The sequence below is a fragment of the Euprymna scolopes genome, chromosome 14, assembly GCF_053919585.1.
Source record: "Euprymna scolopes isolate OS-2025 chromosome 14, ASM5391958v1, whole genome shotgun sequence".
Classification (NCBI taxonomy): Eukaryota; Metazoa; Mollusca; class Cephalopoda; order Sepiida; family Sepiolidae; genus Euprymna; species Euprymna scolopes.
In genome coordinates, this window is record NC_136495.1 from 117,653,598 (window position 1) to 117,678,302 (window position 24,705).

At 33.7% G+C, this 24,705-nt stretch overlaps 1 long non-coding RNA gene across 1 annotated transcript in view; it reads left to right on the forward strand.

Moving 5' to 3' along the window:
• The window catches only part of LOC145293240 (uncharacterized), a 1,271,116-nt gene extending 1,247,838 nt beyond the window's left edge, over positions 1–23,278 (forward strand). The window contains exon 6 of the long non-coding RNA XR_013869695.1: positions 20,746–23,278. This is a non-coding gene — a long non-coding RNA (uncharacterized LOC145293240). The remainder of the gene's footprint in view (positions 1–20,745) is intronic.
• The last annotated feature ends 1,427 nt before the right edge of the window (positions 23,279–24,705 follow it).

Below are 24,705 nucleotides of genomic sequence, written 5' to 3' on the forward strand. Positions count from 1 at the left end.
AGCCCAGTCATTGACGGCAGAGGCAAAATAAATCGTGAGCTGAACGTTTGGTTTCGATTCTCGGTGGTGGCGCATTAGTCTTTTTTTTTATACTTTTTAAATCATTACAATTTTTTTTTTACATAGAGGTCACCACTTATCAAGGCCCGGAGGCCACTCAGGGATAAGGGTTATTGCGTGTACAGTAATCAATGAGACAGTATTGTAGTAATCATTAGTATTGGAGATTTGATGGAATGTCTTACTTAAGAGGGCAGTTTGTCAGGAATTTGTTTATGTTGGACTTGAAGACATCCAAGTTGTAGTCAGGTGGGAAACAGGCAAACGGAAGAGAGTTCCACAGACATGCACTTCAGAGAAAGAAGCTCTGCTCATGGAATCTACATTTGAATTAATGCACAGATAAAGAGTGGGGAAAATTATTGACAGTAGTTTCAGCCAGACGGGTGTTTTTCGTGAAAGATTGGTGAGGAGGGACAAGAGATTGGAGCTCAGACGAGCACTTGCGATGGAAATAACGATAAAACAAAGACAGGCTCGCAACATCTCTTCTGTGGGAGAGAGGCTGCAGGGAATAGAAAAGGGCCTCCCCCACTAAGCTACGAAGTCTATTTTGTACTCTGTCAAGGCAGGATAGGCTGTTTTTAGCAGTTCCTGCCCAGATGTGGCAGCAGTACTCCATTCTTGGACGTACTTGGCTTTTATACAGATAGAGAATTGCATCAGTAGTGAGATATCTTCTGGAATGTTGGAAGAATTCCACCATTTTCCCAGCGTCCTTGGCAACAGACCTGATGTACGTGTTCCATTTCAGATCAGGAGTAAAGGTCAAACCCAAAAGCTTGTCAAAACATGGAGCCTCCCCAAGACGAGAGCCATCTATTTCAATTGATGCCAGATGAAGATCAGAGCGTTGATGATGTAAAGATAGAAGCTTGGTTTTAGATGCATTAAAAGTAATCAGCCACTTCCTCCACTGTACCACGTGCTCAAGATCAGAAGAAAGAGAATTTGAGAGAACTTTGTCATTTACGGCCTTTGACGTGTTGCCATAGATGGTCGTGTCATCAGCATAGATGTCAATGAATGATTTAAGTATGTATTTCGGAAGATCATTGATGTAGATCAGGAAGAGAGTTGGGCCCTGGATGGACCCCTGAGGGACTCCGGCATTAATACTGTGGGCCTCTGATTTCTGCCCATCAACCACTACTCTTATGAACCTATTGGAGAGAAATGATTTAATGATTGAGAAAACATTATCAGTGATACCGTAGCTGGAAATCTTGTGAAGTAGGCCTTTATGCCATACCTTATCGAAGGCCTTTGATATGTCAAGAGCAATTGCCCTGGAAAGTAAGCCTTTGTCAAGAGATTCACTAATCTTATGATATAACCGTTAGCACATCTGCTGTAGATCTTGCAGAGTGGAAACCATATTGCATGTCACTAAGACGGTTGTTTCTGCTGAGGTGGTTGACTACTTCTTTATTTAATATTTAATCATTACTATACATTGCATCCAATCTATCTATCTATCTATATAGCTATAAAAGTGAAAATGCCTGTCTGACTTTTCTCTATGGTAGTTAAGGAAGACTATTATACAGAAAGGCATTACTTTACATATTCACACTGTTTAATATATATATATATATATATATATATATATATATATAACCTTATGAACAGTACATTGGGCCCGAGCAAAGCCGGGTGGAACTGCTAGTATATACATAAAAGTGAACCTGTCTGTGTGTGCGTCTGTGTGTACATTTCCCTACTCAATAACTCTGTCAATTTTCAGTCTACAGACTCGAAATTTGATATACAAGGTACTGAGATTTGGGAAAATCTTTGCAATAAATTTTGAGGGGTCATAATAGGAGTCAAAGTTTTAAAAAAATTGACCGCTTTTTTCTTTTTTTTTTCTCAACAAACATCTCCAAATACCCGGGCAACGCCGGGCACCCATGCTAGGATATCTATAAAAGTAAACGTATCTGTGTATCTGTCCGTGAGTTTGTGTGTGTACATTTCCCTACGCAATAACTCTGTCAATTTTTAGTCTACAGACTCGAAATTTGATATACTGGATACTGAGATTTGGTAAAATCTATGTGATCGGTTTTCAGACAGAAATTTGCCTGTTAAGGGGTCAAAGTTCAACGATTTGACCTTTGAGAACTCTACCAAACTCCAACGAGAATTTTGGGCCTAAACATTTGAAATTTTAGATGTATGTTACTTGGATATAGATCTAACTTAATAACTAGATTTGAGCCCAAAACAATAAATTTTAAGGGGTCATAATAGGGGTCAAATTTTAAAAAATTGACCTTTCTTTTTTGCTCAGCATACACCTCCAAACACTCGGGCAACGCCGGGCATCCATGCTAGTACGTATATATTTTTGTGTAAGAAACTGTGCCTACCAAACTACTTGAGTTTTTAATCTACAGACCTGAAACTTCATATCTAAGGTATTTGAATCCATGCAAAACTTTATATTTGGGTTTTAGCCCGGAAAAATCGGGGCAAAATTGTGAACGTTAAAAAAAATGAAATTTGCCAGGTGAAAGTCGAACGCCAGCATTACGAATGCATAACGTAGTTGATATTGGTTCATGTTTTAATTTTTAGCATTGCAGTAAGCATATTTTTATAGCCCAGTTATTGACGGCAGAGGCAAAATAAATCGTGAGCCTAAACGTTTCGATTCTCGGTGTTGGCGCATGAGTCTTTCTTTTTTTTTTATACTTTTTAAACCATTGCTATATATTGCATTCTATCTATCTATAAAAGTGAAAATGTCTGTCTGTCTTTTCTCTATGGTGGTTAAGGAAGACTATTATACAGAAAGGTATTACTTTACGTATACACATTTTTAAATATATACATATGCACATAACCTTATAAACAGTAAATAGGGCCCGAGCAAAACCGGGCGGAACTATTAGTATATATATATGTGAAATTGTGTGTGTGCCTGTGTGTGCACATTTCTCTATCAAACTACTCTGTCAATTTTCAGTCTACAGACTCGAGATTTGACTTAAGGGGTATTGAGATTTGGAAAAATCTTTTTAATCAGTTTTCGGCCAGAAATTTGGTTGTCAAGGGGTCAAACTTCAATGATTTGACCTTTGAACATTCTACAAAACTCCTTCGCCAATTTTAGGTCTAAACACTTGCAATTTTAGATGTAGGTTGCTTGGACGTAGATCAAACTTTGTAATTTGATTTTTGCCCCCCCAAAAAAATGTTATGGGGTCAAAATATTTAAAAAATTTGATCTCTGCGGTCTCTACCAAATTACTTAGCCAATTTTTACTCTGAACATTTGAAATTTTACATACAGCGTATTCAGACAAATGGCAAGCTTTTTAATCGGTTTTTGGCCGAAAATCTGGCTGCCCAGAGGTCAAAGTTCAAAACATTTGACCTTTGCGGTCTCTAGCAATCTATTCAGCCAATTTTGGGTCTAAACATTTGAAATTTTATGTAAAGGGTATTCAGACATGCAGCAAGCTTTTTAATCAGTTTTTGGCACGAAAATTTGACTGCCAAGAGGTCAAAGTTGAAAGAGTTGACCTTTGCAGATTCTACCAAACTCCTCTGCCAATTTTGGGTCTAGACGCTTGAAATTTTAGATGTAGGTTACCTGGACATGAATAAAACTTTTTAATATATATATACATATGCACATAAAGTTATGAACAGTACATAGGACCCGAGCAAAGCTGGGCAGAACTGCTAGTAGTAAACAAATAATTATATATATATATATATATATATATATATATATATATATATATATATATATATATACTAATGAGTCAGCATATGTCAGGTTCAAAAATTACTAGAGAATAAAGATTAATGATTTTGCCAGCTATGAGAGGATTAAAAACGATGAATGAAATGGACAAAATTTCATTATGTAAAGGACAGCTCTAAAGGTATTTATTGACATTAGACTTAAAGGCGGCTATACAAGGACAGAACTAAAAAAAAAATGCCTCTGTATAGAAAGATTTCTGTTTCACCGATCAAGATCCAACAGCGAAGTGTAGCATCAGAACAGACACTACGCTTTTGTCCTAAGTAAAAAATAGCAAATAGAGTTTGTGACAAAAGATATAACAAAGGTTCAATTTGTAACATTGCCGTTACAAACAAACAAACAAACAAACGGAATGGAATGGAAATAAATAAATAAATAAAAATCCAGCTCGGCATATTTTCTTTCTCAACAAAAGTTTTTTTATTTCCATTATAATTGTTTCGACACCACTTAAAAGTCTCTCGCCATCGTCTATCTCGCCTGGTGTACACTTTGTTCAACATCCCGTTTGTTTCTCTCCGATCTCACGCCGATCGGATACCACCCATTTCTTACCTGCATCTTTACACGTCCATTTTCTTCGACGCCAACTTTGTTTTTCTCATGAGCACATGTTGCATTTTTTCTCCATTTTTTTCCTTTTTCTTTTCGCGCACACATTTTAATTTGCATATCCGCGTTTTTCTGCTACTGCTGCTACTAATCTCCCCACAAGCCAGCCATCCTTCGCTACCTTCGACATCTTCACACGCGCTCATATGCACTATATTAAAAATGCAGCTATATAAGTTTTGCTCCAAAATTAATCGTTGTTGGCAACTATTAGACAAAAAAAAAAAAGAAAAAGAAAAGGACGAAATCTGATCCCAAGACAAGAAATTGCTATTAAAGTATTTCATGTTTCTAGTTTTTCATGCTTTTTCTATTAAATATTGTCTTGCTTCTTTTTTTTTTTTAAATTTTTTATATCATGTGATTTTTAAAAGATTTTTTATGTTGCATCTTTTATGATTTCTTTGTTGTTTGATAATATTTCACCATTTTACATGTTTCTACGGAGGGAATACGCACATGATCACGTTGACACACTCGTTCTTGCTAAATCACCGGTTAAGCAACATTGAACCTGGTTAGTACTAAATGGGTGACCATTTGGGAATTCCAAGTGCTGTATGTGCTCTCCGCTTATCTCGGCATTGTTTCCAGTCGTCCTGGACTTCTCCTTGCCACTGGACTCAAACAGTGCCGATTCAGGAGGTGCGGTTGGTATTGTGCAACCGTTGCCTCACAATTACACGTGCAGCTGCCCCTACAGAGGGTATCCTTTGTCTTTCGAGACTGAACGAAGGCATCGATCGAAAGATGGAATTACTTTCGCTTCTGCAACTTGTCAATAGTTCATTACATTTATTGGGTGTTTATTTATTTATTAAGTGTTTATTTATTTATTGAGTGTTTATTTATTTATTGGGTGTTTATTTATTTATTGGGTGTTTATTTATTTATTAAGTGTTTATTTATTAAGTGTTTATTTATTTATTGGGTGTTTATTTATTTATTTAGTGTTTATTTATTTATTGGGTGTTTATTTATTTATTAAGTGTTTATTTATTTATTTATTGGGTGTTTATTTATTTATTAAGTGTTTATTTATTTATTGGGTGTTTATTTATTTATTGGGTGTTTATTTATTTATTAAGTGTTTATTTATTGGGTGTTTATTTATTTATTTGGTGTTTATTTATTTATTGGGTGTTTATTTATTTATTTGGTGTTTATTTATTTATTGGGTGTTTATTTTTTTTATTGGGTGTTTATCTTTAATAGATACTTTAATGCTGTTATTCAGTTTTTCTTCTGATCAGATGTTGCATTTCTGTAATCATATTCTCTATAATGCAGATATTTTATGCATTTATTAATAACTAGCCTGGATGGCCCGGGTGTGTTGAGTGTGTGTTGCCTGGGTGTTTGGAGGTGTGTGTTGAGAAAAAAAAACGAAAACAAAGAGTTAGGCAGGCTCTAACTCGTACCGCGAAGTAGAAAAAGAACGTAAAAAAAAAACCCAAAACGTGATGTCTTTGCCTTTGCGTCCATCGCCAAACCGGAAGTGATGAAGGTTTAAATTAAGGCTAGTCAATCGAAAAGCAGGGATGACTTTCGAAAATATATATATATATACATATACATATACGTATATATATGTATATACACACATATATATGTATATACACATATATATATATGTATATACATATATATATGTATATACATATACATATATGTATATATACATATACGTATATATATATATATGTATATACACATATACATATGTATATATATATATATGTATATACACATATACATATGTATATACATATATATATGTATATACATATACATATATGTATATATACATATACGTATATATATATATATATATATATATATATATATATATATATATATATATATATATATATATATTTATATATATATATATATATTAGTAATAGGACGATTCTTATATCTTTCCCAATGCTAATACAATTACAAATTCTGTACTAAATTCCTAATTCTGATACAATTATCGATTCCGATTCTTTATAAATCAACCGAAAAAATATGTACGTGGGAAATGATCTAAGGATTTTAGTATTACTAATATTTTAAAAACAATAAATATTACCTATTTTAACATTAATACTAACAGTGGAAGATTTTGTTTTAAACAAAATCACATAAAAAAAGACAATCAAAAGAATCGCTTTGGAGCATCGAAAAATAGACACAAATTTTTCCGATTGTGATACCCCAAAAAGTTCTGATTTTTCCAATTACTGATTCCAACTCCAGTTAATCATCTCAACACTAATATATATATATATATATATATATATATATATATATATATATATATATATACTTGGGTTTTTTATTCAAAATTAATGGACTAATGAATTCAACGATGTTGTTAGATAGTGCTCAATGAAAAGAGCTGATAATACTTGTTTATTGTTATATAAACATGGTCACATCCTGCTGCTACAAATAGCCACTTGTTTAAATCAAACAACAGATATCATCAGGCAGCGACTTGACTATTCAAAAGTTCAATGAATAATTCAATGAAAGATTATTCATTGAACTTTTGAATAGTCAAGTCTCTGCCTGATGATATCTGTTGTTTGATTGAAACAAGTGGCTATTTGTAGCAGCAGGATGTGACCATGTTTATATAACAATAAACAAGTATATATATATATATATATATATATATATATATATATATAAAGCTGTGTGTGTGGTCACGAATAGGCTCCTGTATGGTTGTCTATTTTAAAAAACTGATTACATATAATGATAGAAGATGCATCGAGGATCAGGAATGGGTATGTTTGATCTGGTAGATCGGTGGTTCATAAAAATTGTGGGGTCTGCATTCGCGCCTGGCCCACAAAGTATGGAAATAAAAAATGAAAAAAAAAACGTTTACAAGGGTTTTTGATATAGATGTACATAAGAATACTTTGATAAGTATGTTTGAACTTAAATAGGGATGGTATAATAAAATTGTGGGGTCATCGTTCGCGCCTGTACTCCATGGAAATATGGCACAAACTTTAGCAAAGACTTTTCATATCTATTTGCATAAGTATAATTTGATAATTATGTTTCAGTTTGAAGAAATACGGTATGATAAAATTATTGGGTGTTCCTTCGCGCATAACCTCTATAGAATGGAAATATGTAACAAAGTTTAACAAGGTTTTTAAAAAGGGATGAGGGTCCACAATAACACCTTAACTTTAATCTTAATTCACGTTAGCTTTTATTTATTTTTTTTTTTAGTTGAATCATATTGTGGCGAATAAATTCACCTCATAAATTCACGTTCTTATTAAAGTGAAAACCAAAAAAAAGTCGGAATTTAGACAATTCTCGACACAAATTTTGCATAACTCTGTTTTTTTTTCCTTCTCCACTTGCACGTGGCACTCTTTCGAAAATAGATAAATAATAAAAAATAAGAACGTTACTTGTTATCGTGTCAAAAGGAGGAAAAAATCCTGCTCACGTGATTACATGTCTTTTTGAAAACATTTACATAACCTTTTTATTTTTATTTATATATCTGTTTAAGTTTTTTTTGTCAGTGTACTAGAAGGAATTCAGTTGATTACAACCCTTTCTGCGTGTTCTTTACATTACAATAGTAAAACCCTGAATCTGACGGCGCAATACTACACCGTTCAATACTGTAAAACTGAAACGAAGCTGTTCTACTTGAAAAGGGCGCCATTTTCTTTTTATTCATATTTATATCGATTCTTTGCTTTAAAAAACTAAAGTAATTACGTGTTTACTTTTTTTAATATCCCATTTTGCTGTTTCGGATTATTTTTCTAAAGTAAGTAAAGCTTCATTATTTTTCAAAACTGTTTTTGTTTCTTTCGATATTTTGTCGATATTATTTAGTAAGAGTGTTTAGCAGAAAAGCCAAAAAACGACTACTCGAAAAAATAAATATGCAAGAAATAAATATTACCATAGTCAATAAAAGTTCAGTTCATGTTTTTTTTGTTTTGAAATAGTTTTTACTGCTCTTTACTTGAAATAATTTCAGCGAACCGAAATTAAAACGAAATTTGAGGCGATAACTACTTAAATGAATTCTATATAAACTACACATGCCATAATCGAATATTCCTCAAGCACAAAATAACGGAAAACATTAAAATATGTTTATAAATATTCCTTACGTTGACGGAACTCTCTTAAATTGTTAACACAGAATGCTCAGGTGCCCCTCCTTCAAATTGAAAACGGGACTCTCCATTTCAAAGTCGCTTCCATTTTGATTTTTTTAAACCGATTCGTGAATAAATTTTTTTTTTTTTTTTACAAACTACTTAAAAATACAATGAATGAACTTTTCTATCATAAAAGTAACTTTTATTGACTATGGTAACATTTATTTCTTGTATATTTATATTATTATATATATATAACATTTTCTCTTTGTAAGGAAACATCATTTTGTTGGTCACTCTCGGCTACGAATAGAAACAAAGTTGATATAAAAAAAAATATTTTCGCAAAAATTATCTTTACTTTCATCATATTTTGCTTAGGCTAAAATTTTGGAGTATCAAAACCTATCTCTTTACAACCCCCTCCTTTTCATAACCTATCATACTTTCATCAGTCACAGTCCATTTTCTGTAGGCTGTTTTTGAACCCAGTTAACGACAGGTACTTCTGCTTGTATATATATATATATATATATATATATATATATATATATATATAGGAAAAAAAAGAATTTAAAACTGTAACGAATAAAAAAAAAAGCTGATAAAAAAATATATTTCCGCATAAATTATCTTTACTTTCATCATATTTTGTTTCGGGTAAAAATTTTTAGTATCAAATCCTCTTTACAACCCCTCCTTTTCATAACCTATCATACTTTCATCAATCATAGTCCATTTTCTGTAGGCTGTTTTTGAACCCAGTCAACGACGAGTACTTCTGCTAGTATAATATAAAGCTAAACGTCTGTGTGTGTGGTCACGAATAGGCTCCTATATGGTCGACTATTTTTAAAAAACTTATTACATATAATGATAGATGATGTATCCTGGATCAGGAATGGATATGTTTGATCTGGCAGAACGGTGGTTCATAAAAATTGTGGGGTCTGCGTTCGCGCCTGGCCCCCAAAGTATAGAAATAAAAAATGGAAAAAAAAACGTTTACAAGGGTTTTTGATATAGATGTACATAAGAATACTTTGATAAGTATGTTTCAACTTAAATAGGGATTGTAAAATAAAATTGTGGGGTCTTCGTTCGCGCCTGGCCTCCATAGAATGGAAATAGGCACACACTTTAATAAAGACTTTTCATATCTATCTGCGTAAATATACTTTGATAATTATGTTTCAGTTTGAAGAAATATGGTATAATAAAATTATTGGGTATTCGTTCGCGCCTGACCTCCATAGAATGGAAATATGTCACAAAGTTTAACAAGGTTTTTTTAATATAGATCCACAAAATATTGTGATAAGTGTTTCAGTATGAACAGGTATGGTATAATAAATTATGGGGTTTATCTATTTTATTTTTACTTTCATCATATTTTGCTTTGGTTTTGATACCCCCAAATTCGAAGCTATCTCTTTACGACCCTTCCTTTTCATAACCTATCATGCTTTAATAAATCAGAGTCCATTTTCTGTAGGCTGTTTTTGAACCAAGTCAACGACGGGTATTTTGCTAGTATATATATATATATATATATATATATATATATATATATATATATATATATATAATATACATATATGAGAGAGAGAGAGAGATTACTGTTCATTTCATCACATAAATGAATATAAGAAGATATAATTTTATATGTAAATTTTCAGTATTTACTTCAACAGTGCAAAATACATGAGTATATATAGTCTGTTTGTAAAGAGTCGTGCGTTGTTCCTAGCGGTTGTATTTTGAAATGTTTGAACTTTACAAACAGACTTCTTTCCCCAAATTTACAACATTGCAAGGAAGAAGAAAAATAAAAAAACAAACACAACAACACACTGAAGATGGAGTATACCTCCGAAATATATTTGTGATAAATTTCAAACAAGTAAAATATTTGTTTATTTTTCTAATATTACGTTGTAATTTGGTTTCAAGCGCACTTGATGCGTATTTTATTTTATTCATATTAAAACAACGTTTCTATATGAACTCTCATCCTTGACGTTATTCTCGCGTTGCCTACGTACAGTTCAAACATAACAAAATCATGTTTATATATACGTTTCCTCTTCTGGAAACTTGATTGAAATTTCATACACTTTATATATATATATATATATATATATATATATATATATATATATATATATATATATATATAGTCTCTTCCATCAGGTTTGACGTATGAGATTCTGACAATAAGATTCTTCACAGTTTCAGTGCTGCTTGAATCGTCGATGACATTTTCAATCCTGCCAGAGATAAGCATTGTAACCCACAGCAACTGCAGGTGTAGTACTGAAATCGCTGATGAGTAGTTGTGTGCTGCCGTCTTTCGATTTTCTCTTACATTGTGCAGGTGAGCAATCGTCGTCAGTTTTTAACTCCAGTTTTCCACTTGAAACGATATGCAGTCATCTCTTCCTCAAAGTTTCTCGGCTGTTTATTTACGAACACATGATAACTTTTCAATCAATCTTTGTATCTACACAAATGCCTCTCAGCACTCTTTACTCCACCATCAAGTTTTCCATACATCAGCATTTCGGGAATTTTGTCATCATTCATTCTCAATACATGACCTGCCCAGCAGAGATGCGAGTGCATGACGTGAACTGTATCATCTCCCGTCTATCGGGTCCCCAGATAGAGGAACGACCTTCAGATATAGAGGTTAGCTGTGAATACTCACTAAGCACTCCTGGATAAAATGGTACCCTATTCAGAGCGCGTGTGTAATATCCCATGAAATTGATATAGATGCCTGTTTTAAAGTGTAGGGCTTGGTAATTTAGAGAGAAAGACAGACAGAGACAGAGAGATTTATCCATAGAGAAACTGTTTCGCTGCATCACAGCTCATCAGTGCATCTAGAGTAGCACCCATACTGAGCCAGGAATTGAACCCACAACCATCTAGTTGGCAGTCGGCAGTTCTACTATCTGGCCTATGGGATAGATGCATGCAAATGATATATTCAAATATCTGCCTGCTACTTTTGAAGTAATTCATTTGGTTGTTTATTTACATTACATTTACATTACACTAAGTAAGCAGCAGACAAAATTGTTTTAAAAAAGTGCTCTACCCAAGAAGCAAACTTGTATATAGTCATTACGGACAGTGTTTTGCTCTATCACAGTATTTATGAGAGAAAGATTCCAAAATGATTTTTTTTACTTCTTTATATTTGTTGCAACGAATGCAACAAATATTACTTTGTGTTAGATTTCTATCATGTTCTAGTTGTCTGCCATTTTAATCATGGCTCTCTTCATGGCAAACGGGCTCATAAAGGTGTTAATGCAAATCAGAAGTTTGATTAAATCTGAATATAATGAAAGACCACCGTCTTTTACTATTTTTTTAAAAAATAATTTCAAACATGAATGAACTTATAAAGATTGCTTCAATAAAAGAAGCAAAAAGCAAAACAAAGAAAGGCGCGGCAATGAAATAATGGAGGAAAAAATCCTTGTAGCCAATGGGTAAATAACGAAGGTGCATTTCAGTGAATTGGAAAACCAGGTAATTGCCAACGTATTGATAAAATGTGTATCAGCCTTTTATTTTTTATTTTTTTTCTTTACTTTGGAATCTTCATGGAAAATCAGTGAATAAAAATGTAGCTTATTTAAAGGCAAAATGCAAGGAAAAATGTTTGGGGGCTTTTGTTGTTGTTGCCTCGTTTTTTTTTTTTTTGTTTTTTTTGTTGTTTGTTTTTTTAATATTTGCTGCGTTAATATATAAAAAAAAATCATCTTATTAGCCAAACACAAATTGAGATGAATTTGTTTTCATAAATGTTTTTACCAATTCTTATTTTATTTATTAGTCCCCACTTATCAAGGCCAAAAGTCGCACAAGGATAAAGATTAATGAATAACTGTCAGTTAAATGATGACGCATATTATAAAATGATTGAAAATGAGTACTGAAATGAACAAAGTTTAATTAATTATTAGGACGGTGTATGACAAGTATTTTTTAATGTTTGATTTTTAAGACTGTCATGCTATAGTTTACAGGGAAGCAGTCTCATAGTAATGCGTTCTACAGATGAGAAATTCTTAACAAACTCTGTTCATAAAGATTCTATCTGATACCATACCTATGGAGAAAGAACAGAAAGTGTTTTTCAGTTGTAGTAATAAGACGAGTTCTTGTTGTGAATGTCTAATATATAAAGTCGGCAAGACCTTGTAATGCAGTTGATAGTGGGCTATACTTCTAATCCAGAGGTCACCACACTAGATATGAGTTTCACTTATTCTCTTATCAATACATTGTACAGGGTTGAATGATAAATTTGTCGCCCTAAAGAAAACAACGCTACAGTATTTATTTAAAACTTTTATTGAAAAAAATCAATTCAGGTATTTGACTTGCCGACTTAATTATTCAGCATTTTCTATTTTAATTTCAATCGTTTTTTTTTTTTGTTTTTTTTTGGTTGTTTTTTTTTTTTTTGCTTGAGAGTCACCACTTATCAAGGCCCAAAGGCCACTGGAAGATAGAGGTTAATGAATGTAAGATGGTTGTGTAGTAGCTTATCGTTAATGATGTATATTGGGTAGAATTTGATTATTTATGCGGACGGCTCAATAAGAACTTGTTTACATTGGATTTGAATGCTGTATTCCACCAGGAAGCAGGCCAGCAGAATATTGTTCCACAGGCAGGCAGTTCTGGGAAAAAGCTTTGTTCATGGAATCTGCGTTTAGATTTAAGCACGGATAGAGTGTGGGGGAAATCTTATATAGTAGTTGTAGCTTGTGGAGTGTGAAAGTTTTGCAAGGGGGCATAGATTGGAGTTCAGTTAAATCGAGTTTAGTATTTGGCAATCATATTTGATTATCTTGGAATAGGATTATAGCCATATCTGTGTGAGCTAAGAAAATTATCTTATAAAGAATAAGTCCTAGTGTAAGTTGTTGTTGTTGGTGGTAGTAGTTTTTTTGCATGCGAGTAAAAGTTACTCTGACTTTCTCTATGTACGATTATTTTGTGAGAGGGTCATGTATGGCAGAATAAATGTAGGAAATTATAATGCAGACTGATAATTTCCAAAAACATCCATCAATTATAAGCATAAAGTGGGACCGTATTAGATTTCTATATAACTAGCTTGGATGCCCGGCGTTGCCCAGGTGTTTGGAGAGGTGTGTTGAGCAAATGAAAAAAAAGTGGTAGTAAGTAGTAGGCTCGAACCCATGACGCGAAGGCGGGAAAAAAAGTGAAAGAAAATCTGACGTCTTACCACTACTCAATGACGTAACTGGAAGTTCGGAATGTTAAAATTAGGCAAAGTCAATCCAACGGATAGAATGACTTTAAAAAAATGGGTCACTCCTTGTAGAAAGCTGCCGAGTTGAGGGTGAAAGAATTAATGTTTTTGGCCAATTTTTCGATATTTGTCATCCGAGACGCCGAGCTTCAAAGTGATACCGATCTCGTGAAAATCCGTCGCCTCTGTCGAAAGTTATAGGTTGGTTGGTCGGTTGGTTGTTTTTGTTTTACGGCATATCAACCCTTTTCAGGTTATTTAATGCCGAATCCAAAGATTTTGAAGAAAAATTTTTTAATAGAATATATTTGTTGTTTTCAAGTCGGTTTCTATTTAACAGGTACTACCACTCCGGATCAGAGTGGACCTGGGAGCAATGGCAATTAAAGGGTGGCTCTACACTCTCCAAAGGTCACAAACTGGGGCCTCGCCATTAGATATAGTTTAAGGTCATATCCAGGACCAAAAAGTTATAGACATACATACATACATACATGATGATATGATGATTGCAACGTCTTGTCAGACAAGTGCCACTCCCTTAGTCACTGAAAGTCCATGAGCCCGAAGATAACCTTTTTTTTTTCTTTTATTCCTGCCAGGGAATTCACACGCTCAAGCAGACATGACATTGAAGACGGTCCTTGGCATACATACATATATACATATACACACATACATACACATAAACATACACACATGCACATATCCATACATACATACACAATACATATAACACATACATACAAACATATACATAGCCACATGCACACACATATGCATACATATGCATACACATATATACAAACATATGCAAGTACATACACACATATACATACATGTTCACATACATATACGTACACATGTTGCACATATACATATACATAAAGTTACCTAAATATACCTACACATACATATATATGCACCTATACGCATACATATATATGCATAAATACATACATATACATACATACACACACATATATATATATGTGTATACATACAAACACACATAAGCATATATACACAAAAAATAAATAAAAATATATACACACATACATATATACATACATATACAAATAGGTATACATACACATACATACACTAGTACATATATTAACATACATACATACATACATACATACACAGAATGATGGCAGATCAATTATTACATGCTTCCAGCATTTCAGGGCTACACGCGTGACAATTTTTCCATCGCCGCGGACAATTTTTTATAGACGAATGCCTGAGGAAGTATCTATACAAAGATGATGTTACAGAGTTTTAGCTTTGTACGACAACTAAGTCTCTCTCTCGGTTCAAAATGTTGAGATCCAACAACAAGCATGAGCAAGATAGCCAGCAACAAGTCAAACTGCAGACCAGCTTAATGTGGGTACTTGTCTCCCGCTGTATGTTTTTTTATTTAAATCAGAGATTTGCTTCACCCAGAGGGGTTGCCTTAACAAGGCTTTTGTGAGTCCTCTCCACCACACACACACACATCGAAATAAACATATACACGTACACATACGACATGCATACAAACAGATGCACGCAAACATACATACGCAAGAACACACACAAACACACATGACAACATGCTCATACACACACACATACATGCATACATACATGCATGTATATACATATGCACACCACGTACACATACACGTACATGTACAATATATATGAAGGAGCATTTATGATGACGATGATGATGGTTGTTACGAATATGTGAATTCAACATGAATAAAAGAGTAAAACAATCCAAAATACACAGCACATAGAATAGAGAGACGTTCGCTTCACCGGTAGTACAGCTTTTTAAATGAACATGCGTTCATAACTGCACAAATCATCAACGTTCATTACGACGATGATGATGGTTGTTATGAATAGGTGAATACACAGCACATAGAATAAACAGACGTTCATACATACATACATACATACATAAAGGTGGGATTTATATTATAGATGTTTCTGTTTAAAGAGCTATTGTGTTCTAGAACTAGATGGGAAAAATCGACATTATTGCATAGATAATGCCTGTGAACGCATTTTCAAAAGGAAAAACTTAAACATTATTCAATGTCCGATACGTTGGTAAAATATGATATAATAAAATTATATACACGTCATAGCGCATATTATATTATGTAATCCGGGAATATGATGAAATGTCTTGGCGATTGTTAGGTGATAGAAATGTTGCCATTGCCAACACCAGAGTCCTTATCAACGTAATATTTATTAAGACTATTTGTGGGATTTTATCAACGTAATATTTATTAAGACTATTTGTGGGATTTTATCAACGTAATATTTATTAAGACTATTTGTGGGATTTTATCAACGTAATATTTATTAAGACTATTTGTGGGATTTTTTTGTTGGGGTTGCAAAAACGCAAATAAATAAAATGCATATTGAATATTTGTTTTTATCTATATAAATAAAAACTTTTTGGAAATATAATGTCAGTCAAGAGACTTCATATTTCAGCCTGACAATGTGAGGATATCCTTTGTTTTTTTTTTGTTTTTTTACAAGAGAGTCACCAGTTATCAAGCCCCAAGGCCACCCAAGGATAAGAATTAATGAATGGTAGGTGGTAGTGTAGTAATTGTTAATTGTATAGAATTTGATTACGTTATTATACGGCCATGAAGCAGGCCAGCAGAACAGTGTTCCACAGGCGGACAGTTCTAGGAAAGAAGCTTTGTTGATGATATCTGCATTTAGATGTAGACACAGATAGAAAGTGGGGGAAATTATATATAGTGGTTGTAGTTAGTCGAGTGTTTTTTGTGTATGTTTGGCAAGGGGGAACCATAGATTGGAGCTCAGACGAGCACTTGCCATGAAAATAATGATAGAGCAGAGACAGGTTCACAACGTCACTTCTATGGGAAAGAGACTGCAGGGAAGAGAAAAAGGCATCACCTTCTAGGTTTTGAAGCCAATTTTGAACTCCATCTAGGCAGGATAGGGAGTACTGATCAACTCCTGTCCTGATGTGGCAACGGTACTTCATTTGAAAATGTATTGGACGCTTATACAAATAGAGGATTGCATCGACAGTGAGATACCTTCTGGAGTAATAGAATGATCCAACCATTTTTCCAGCAATCTTCACAACAGATTTGATGTATATGTTCTATTTAAGATCAGGAGTGAAGGTCAGTCCCAGAAACTTGTCAAGACATGGTGTTTCTCCCAAGACGAGAACTATAAATCTTATCTAGGCCTTAAATCTAAAAAATTATGTAATGGAAACGTGGATAATTCAATTCTTATTTATCTGATCAGGTTAAAATTTTGCATGATGGTTAATGTTATCAAATGAAAGTTTGCATGCCGGGTATTGTTATCAAAGGGCATCAGATTCATACATCAAATTTAGGCCTATAAGAAATTAAAATTTTTATTTTATTTTTTTATTTTTTTTTATTACATTTTCACCCCAAACAAGGCACATTGCCACTTTAATGTAGGGGGCTACTATCGGGGACATAAGCATCAGCGGTACTGTGTAGGAAGTTGGGCAGCAAGATGTCGGTTCACGTTACACTTGAACTTCTGTATGTCAGTACAGTTGAGGAAGCAGGGACCCAGAAGGGAATTCCAAAGTCTAGCGGTTCTGGGGAAGAAACTACTGGAGTAGAAGGCTCTCTTACATCTAGGGATCTCTACTGTGAAGGGGTGGGATTTAGCTGCGGGGTTTGTCAGGGGTATTTACGTCGTGGGGGTACAAGTGCTTGCAGTTCGTCAGAGCATTTACCGTTAAAGTACTTGTAGAACAAGCAGAGGGATGTAACATTTCGTCGATGGGACAGAGGCTGAAGCTTAGATGACAGCTCAGGGCCTATCAGATTGGCGACTCTCTTTTGAACCTTGTCTAGGAGCGAGAGACTAGTGGCAGCGTGACCAAATTTTTTCAAGATCAAATATAATACACGACTTCATTGACTACAATATAGTTCACGTATCAAATATTTAGGATGAAAAGAACTGACATTATCACCAAACATGTGATCTTCACCGTTTCCGTGACTATGACCTAGCTATCTCCAAATGAAATAAGTTTTGAGCTGTGATTGATATTTTGACCAAGTTTAGCAACGGTTGGTCAAGCGATGTAAATGCCGTTAAGGGTGTGAGTTCATTTCAAACAAGTAAAATATTTGTTTATTTTCCTAATATTACGTTGTGATTTGGTTTTCAAGCGCGCTTTTTATTTTATTCAGATGGAAATGGCATTTTGTGCACTAACAAACTAACAAACAAACAAACAGACGTAACAAGCTAAAAAGCATAAAAAGTGATTATGAATTTAGATTTAATTGGAAAAACCAAGAAACCATCGATCACTCAATCTCAGATTGTATTATTGACTCCTGACGAGTACAAAAGTATAATTAATAGAATAAGTCGGTGTTGAAAATATGCCAATTTTATGGGAAATCAAAAAAATAATAAAATTTTATAAGCATCATGCTAATATACTCTTTGAAATAGAAAACGTAACCATCTTATGGGATTTTACCATGCCCACTGACAGATATCGTAATAAAATATGATAAAAAAGAGAAAAGTGGAGAGCGAAAGAGAGAACGATACAGAGACGGCTGGAAAGAAAGAGAGAGAGAGAGAGAGAGAGAGAGAGAGAGAGAGAGAGAGAGAGAGAAATTTTACCGCCCCGAGCAACGCTGGGTAACTCTGCTAGTCGTTTATAAAGGATGTTGCTAATCTAAGAAAGAAAAAAAAAAAAAAAAAGCTATCATGTGAAAACCATGACCATTCCAGTAATAATATGTGCATTCAGTTTTATCAAAGATATCTGGAAAAATACCAGATAGAATTTGTATAAAAGAGATCCAGAAAGTTCTGCTTACGAATACAGCACACATGTTTATTCAAAAAAATATATATATTTTTTTTTACATAGTGATCACCACTTATCAAGGCCCGGAAGCCACTCAGGGATAAGGGTTATTGCAAGTACATTACGTTAGTGTGGAGATTTGATGAAGTGTTTACTTAAGGGGGCGGTTCATTAGGAATTTGTTAACATTGGACTTGAAGACATCCAAGTTGTAGTCCGGTGGGAAGCAGGCAGACGGAACAGAGTCATGAATCATTCAGGCTACTATACTTATCTGGGATATTATTCTTTGCAACCTTTAGCCATCTTCAGCTGGATTCTTTTGAACCCAAGAATTTATATGGAATTTTGGGCTGAACACTTAATTTAATTCATAGTGGTCGATTATTCTTGTTCCATCATCCAGGATCAAGTAAAAGTGTTAAGTAATTAAATTTTATTTTAGTCTGAGTATTTTTGTAGTAATGATTGAACATTCAGCCTCCAGACGACTGCCACTTCGATCTGATTATACCCAATGCCTTTATCCATCATGTCCATGTGGGCAATAAAATTTACTTATTCAAAACTTTTACTCTGGTATGGCTAACAGGACAAGAACAATCCACCTCAACCTAAATTATCACTCCTTATATAAAGAATTCCGATACAACTCACAAACAGTCATAGTCTTTCCATTAAGATCTATGGCTAGAATTTGCTAGAATGTGTCCAAATTGACTTACCTCCCATACAAGCAGACTTAAACACAATGTCAGTTTTTAATGTGGCGAAAATTTAGCTACTCAAAAGGAGCCACTCTGAATTGGGACAAAAATTTATTTGAAAATGTTGGAAACTTTAAATTCTTGTAAGTTAGCCGTGTTTTTTTTATTTTTTTGGAAAATGCTGCGAATCAAAAAAAAAAAAAAAAAAAAAAAACGCAACGCACAAAAAAAAAAAAAAAAAAAGAAACCAAAACGAAAACAACAGCATTATTATATTTTCAAAACGGATCGATTAGAGAAACGCATCGGTTTTTCAGTTGGAAAAAGTTAAATGTGTTTTTCATTTCTTTCTTTTCTTTTTTTTTTTTTAATGCCGCGGGTAACTAAACAAAATAAATAATAAAAAAATATATAAACGAAGCGGAAACAACAGCATAAAAAATATATTTTAAAAACGCATCGGAAAAAAAGTGACGAAGGGATGGAAAATAATGAAGATGTAAGAGAGAAGAACAGAGAAAATTATTTCTAGTTCGAATCTACAAAGGTTTCTTACTAACTCGATCATCATTATAATTTAAGGAGAATAGTAAAGTGGATCGTGGGTTTACTTTCAGCATCCTCATCACACTTTTTCCCCTTATGTTGTCCTTTAGTTCTCATATTCAACGGGCAATGTTTATGACAAAGGAAGAAGAAATACTGTTTTCTGGGTCATAATTTATTCCACATCGATGGCAAGTTTTTTTTTTTTTTTTTTTTTACTTTACAGTAGTATTTTTTAGCTTCTTGCATCAAGTGGCTGCATACCTTGTCTGGAGCGATTTTCATAAAAAAATTGAACTTCTATTACATTTAAAACAGGTACTTGTTCGTTCATATAGAATAGTTATGATTAGAATATATTCCTTCCTTATTTCAGTATTGCTTCTAACCATTGTGGATTTTTCTCTGCCACTGGATTCAAGCAATAGCAAGTCAGGAGAAGCGTAGTTAATGATTGTGCAACCCTTGCTTCTCTGTAAACTCATCATCATGTAACCATCTCCTAATAAGCTGTCTATTGCTTCTCAAAATAAGAGGAGGCTTAAAACAACATCAACAAAAATATTTGCTTGCACAGTTCACAGTGGATGATGGTTCCTGCCCAATCGCCTTTTTACAGCTCTTACTAGTTCTTAATCTGTATTGTCTTCAGTTGTAATATTTTCACCATATATATATTTTTTCTTTTACAGCTGGTTCTTTGACGTGCAATTTAAATTTTTGGCCTGGTGACCCGTGCGGGCCATACTCTGTTGGAGCACGGGTCCAATACTTCCAAGGTCTCTGTCTCTTTAATCTGCAAGCCTCTACATTTAGAGGGAAAAACTCATAAAACTGTAAGTAGAACAAGTTTACATTTCTTAATTTATTTCAGTCAACATTGTTGAGTTTATATGTTTCTCTAATTTTCCAAGAGAGGGGGTTTGAAACATTGGCTATTTTTTATGAGTGCTTATGCAAAATAGACATCCATTGAATTTCAGTACTGATGGAGGTTCACAAGTCGTCACGTATGAAGATATCTGAACGCTTGACGAGCAGAACAAACTCTTTCCGAAAAATTTATTGCATATTTTTCTTGATTATCCAGAAAAGGACAATATTTTGAACTGTTTTTTTTTTTTAAGTGTTCGTTTGTTTTTCATTTGTTTTCAGCTTTCTGTGACGGAAGGAAGGAAGGCTGATAAATTTTTAAAAAGTTTTATTCATTGTTTTTTTTGGGGGGGTATGTTGCCACATGGACCTACAATTAGTGTAATGTAGTCGTTATATGTCAATACTCGGAACCTATACACTGTATGCAGACAGTTGAAATGAAACAAAGACAAGGAAAGAATTTGACTCCTTTTTTCCCCCCAAGTGAAACAACAGACATTTATTTACAGGTACTTCAAGAATAACGCCTTGTCTCCTGTTCAAATATCTTCTTGTACTCCAATGTGCTTACGTCGACCACGTGGTATTCTGTCTTTGTCCGACCATGTCTTTCCCTGTCGCTCATAGGCCACATGTGTAACACCTCTATTTCAGCTGTTTTGTGTTTTGAACACGTTTCAAGCACCTGCTTCTCAGAACACGTATTTTTATCTCGACTGTACTATCGTGCAACCGGCTTGGTCATTTGCATATGGCTACTACTGCTAACCCAGCGTCAGTGGCTCTATTACATTAGTGTAGAGTAAGTGATAGGGTTCCATTACTTTTATTTTAGTGAGAAAAGGAAGACTGCAAATGGAGGATGGGCGCTAAAAAATTGGAATAGGCATATTTCCGGAATATTAAAAGTAGAAGAAAAAGAATAGTGAAAAGCGATTTTGTCTAATTAGAAGAAGAAAAAGAAGATGAAGATGTTCTTTATCCCAAATACGGATATAAATCAGAAATCTGCGAAACTAAATTAGCGAAACGGTTAAGTTTATCACCTGCATATTTCTATGAACAAAACTCGGGAATCCCTATAAAATTCTTGGATGTCTCTTCACACGCATTTATTGTTGTCTAAAATGTCCACTAATACCGTTCATTAGGTAAAAACCGACGTGTTTTTAATTAATAAAATAATATTGGAATCTTTTTCTTTCAAGAATATTTGTTTATTCTTCGAGTAAACTGTAAAAAATCTTTCGCATAGAATTTTTTATTGCCTTCAACCGAAAAAAGAAAAAGAAAAAAGAATATGGTTGCATCGATATTTTTAAATCAGAATGTTAGCATAAATAAAATGTAGCAAATAGAAAAGAAAAAATGAAATACTTGGAGTCCTTGTGCTCCTTAACTCTTTCTCAGTGTAATTACTTTTAGGAAAATTTTTGATTTTTTTTAATCAAAATCTTTCTTAAATTAAAGTGAAACTCTTAATGGAAACTGACAAAAAAAAAAGCAAAATAATCATTCGATGTTACAAGATTCAGAATTCCTGTGCACGTCAGAGATAAACTGAAATATCACGTGACTAATCTATTTTTTGTAACATAAGTTTTGTTTTTTGTTTGTTTTTCGAGATTGTTTGTGCCATTCAGAAAAAAATAATAAAACTACTGTTTTATAGTAAGTATAGTAAGACTCGTTTCATGTACCTCTTTATAGATATTTAATGAACATAACATTAACCTTTATTAGTGGTTTAATTGCTCACCAGAAGTGCAATATTAATAATATTAATAATAATAATAATGATAATAATAATATAGAATACACATCAATATTGCTTGGTATGTTGTGTGGTCCCTGTGGTTTTATCACGTTGACAAGAAAGTTCTTGCAGGTTTTAAACTTTTAAATTCAGATGAGCATGTCTCGGTTCAAACAAAAATTTATTGATCAAAATGTTAAGTGTTGAGACATTATGTTGAACAGAGTGTAGTACGATCCTGAGTGTAATTGCCAGTAACAAAGATGGCGGCGAACTGATTGACTCCAAAATTCGATAATTTTTAGAGTAACTTTAGAAGCTTTTCATTGGGTTCTCACCATGACTTGTGGTTATAAAAACGATTGTCGAAATCATTGGTCTCATACCCCCACCCCCATCAAGAGTCAAAAACTTTTTACACAAAATAAGCACCATGAGAATCAAAACACTTTTGCCAACGCAAAACAAGTGTATTTATGCCAGTCACATCTTGGGTTCTGCTTGCGATGAAGTTGCTGAAGGCGTTTTTGATATCGATTAGGTTTTTGGAGCATTTCTCATGCAGAAAGTTGTCGAGATGCTTGAAAAAGTGGTAGTTGGTAGGTGGGAGGTCTGGAGAGTATGTCAGATTACGCAGAGTTTCGTAGCTCATTTCGTTCAAATTCTGCAGGATCGTTTAGCAATGTGCAGTCGGGCATTGTTGTGAAAGAGAATTGGGCCTTTTCTGTTGACTAATGCTGAGTGTTGTTGCCGAAGGTTTTGATGCATTTCATCCATTTGTTGACAGGATTTGTTCGCCATAATGGTTTCGCCTGCATTCAAAAACTGTAATGGATGAGATTGATCGAAGACCACTAAACAATTAGTATGACCTTCTTTTGGTGCAACTCTGACTTTAGCAAGTGTTGGGGAGTTTCGTCAATGTTTAACCATTGAGCTGAGCATCGCCAGTTGTTCTAAAGAACTCACTTTTCATCACAGGTCAAAACCCGGTCGTTCTTGTGTGCATAAAACAACGGAAAATGACACTTCATAATGGCGTTTTTTTTTTTGTTTTTTTTATTGCTGTCGTTCAATTCTGTGAGGCACTTATTTATCAAGTTTTGTCTTTCCAATCTCTCTCAAGTGGTTGGAAATCGTTGTATACGTTACGTCTAATTCAGAAGCAAATTCTTGAACAGTTGTGCATGGATTGGCTTCGACTAAGGCTCTTAATTGATTGTTATCAACATCCGATGGCCGATCACTATGCTCATCATTTCAAGACTCTAGTCATCGCCACCAAATTTCTAAAACCACCATTGTGCTGTGCGTTTAGTAGTGGTTCCTGGGCCAAACGTTTCGTTGATATCGCGAGCTGTTTCAGCAGCTTTTCGACCTAGCTTGAAATAAGAAAATTGTGCAAATTTGCTTTTTTTTAATATTTTGTATTCAACGCTCTGAAAAGAAGACATAATTGTTTTAAAACGATTGTAATTTAAACGATTAGATAGAGTGAAAAACGCTCTTTAAAATGATATATAAAGTAAAGGTTATTATGGGGAAAACTTGTTTGAAAATCGATCATTTAAAATCAAAATTAAAAATTCCGAAAGAACTTTCATTTCAAACTATTTGCTCAGCTGAACGAGTCCTATGCTATCTCCCAGACCTCAATCTTTATGCAGTAGTAGCCAGTATAAGAGTGTTTTGGAAGAGATTCATCTTTGTGCTATATATATATATATATATATATATATATATATATATATATATATATATGATTAGTTTTTTTGGAAAAAGAATTCCAGCAGAGTGCTCAATTAAAAGGAAAATCCAAATTTTAAGAGCGTACTTATATTTTGTGTACAGAAAGTTGTTAGTTGAGACAGGTCATTGGTACCGTCGGTTTCAAGCCCGATAATAAGGCCCGTTTAAGGTATCCTTATCGAGCTCTCTTCAGCCAATATTCGTCTCCTATATATATATATATTCTACGTTCTAAAGGCCTGTTAACTTTTATGATTGTAAGATAAGGAAC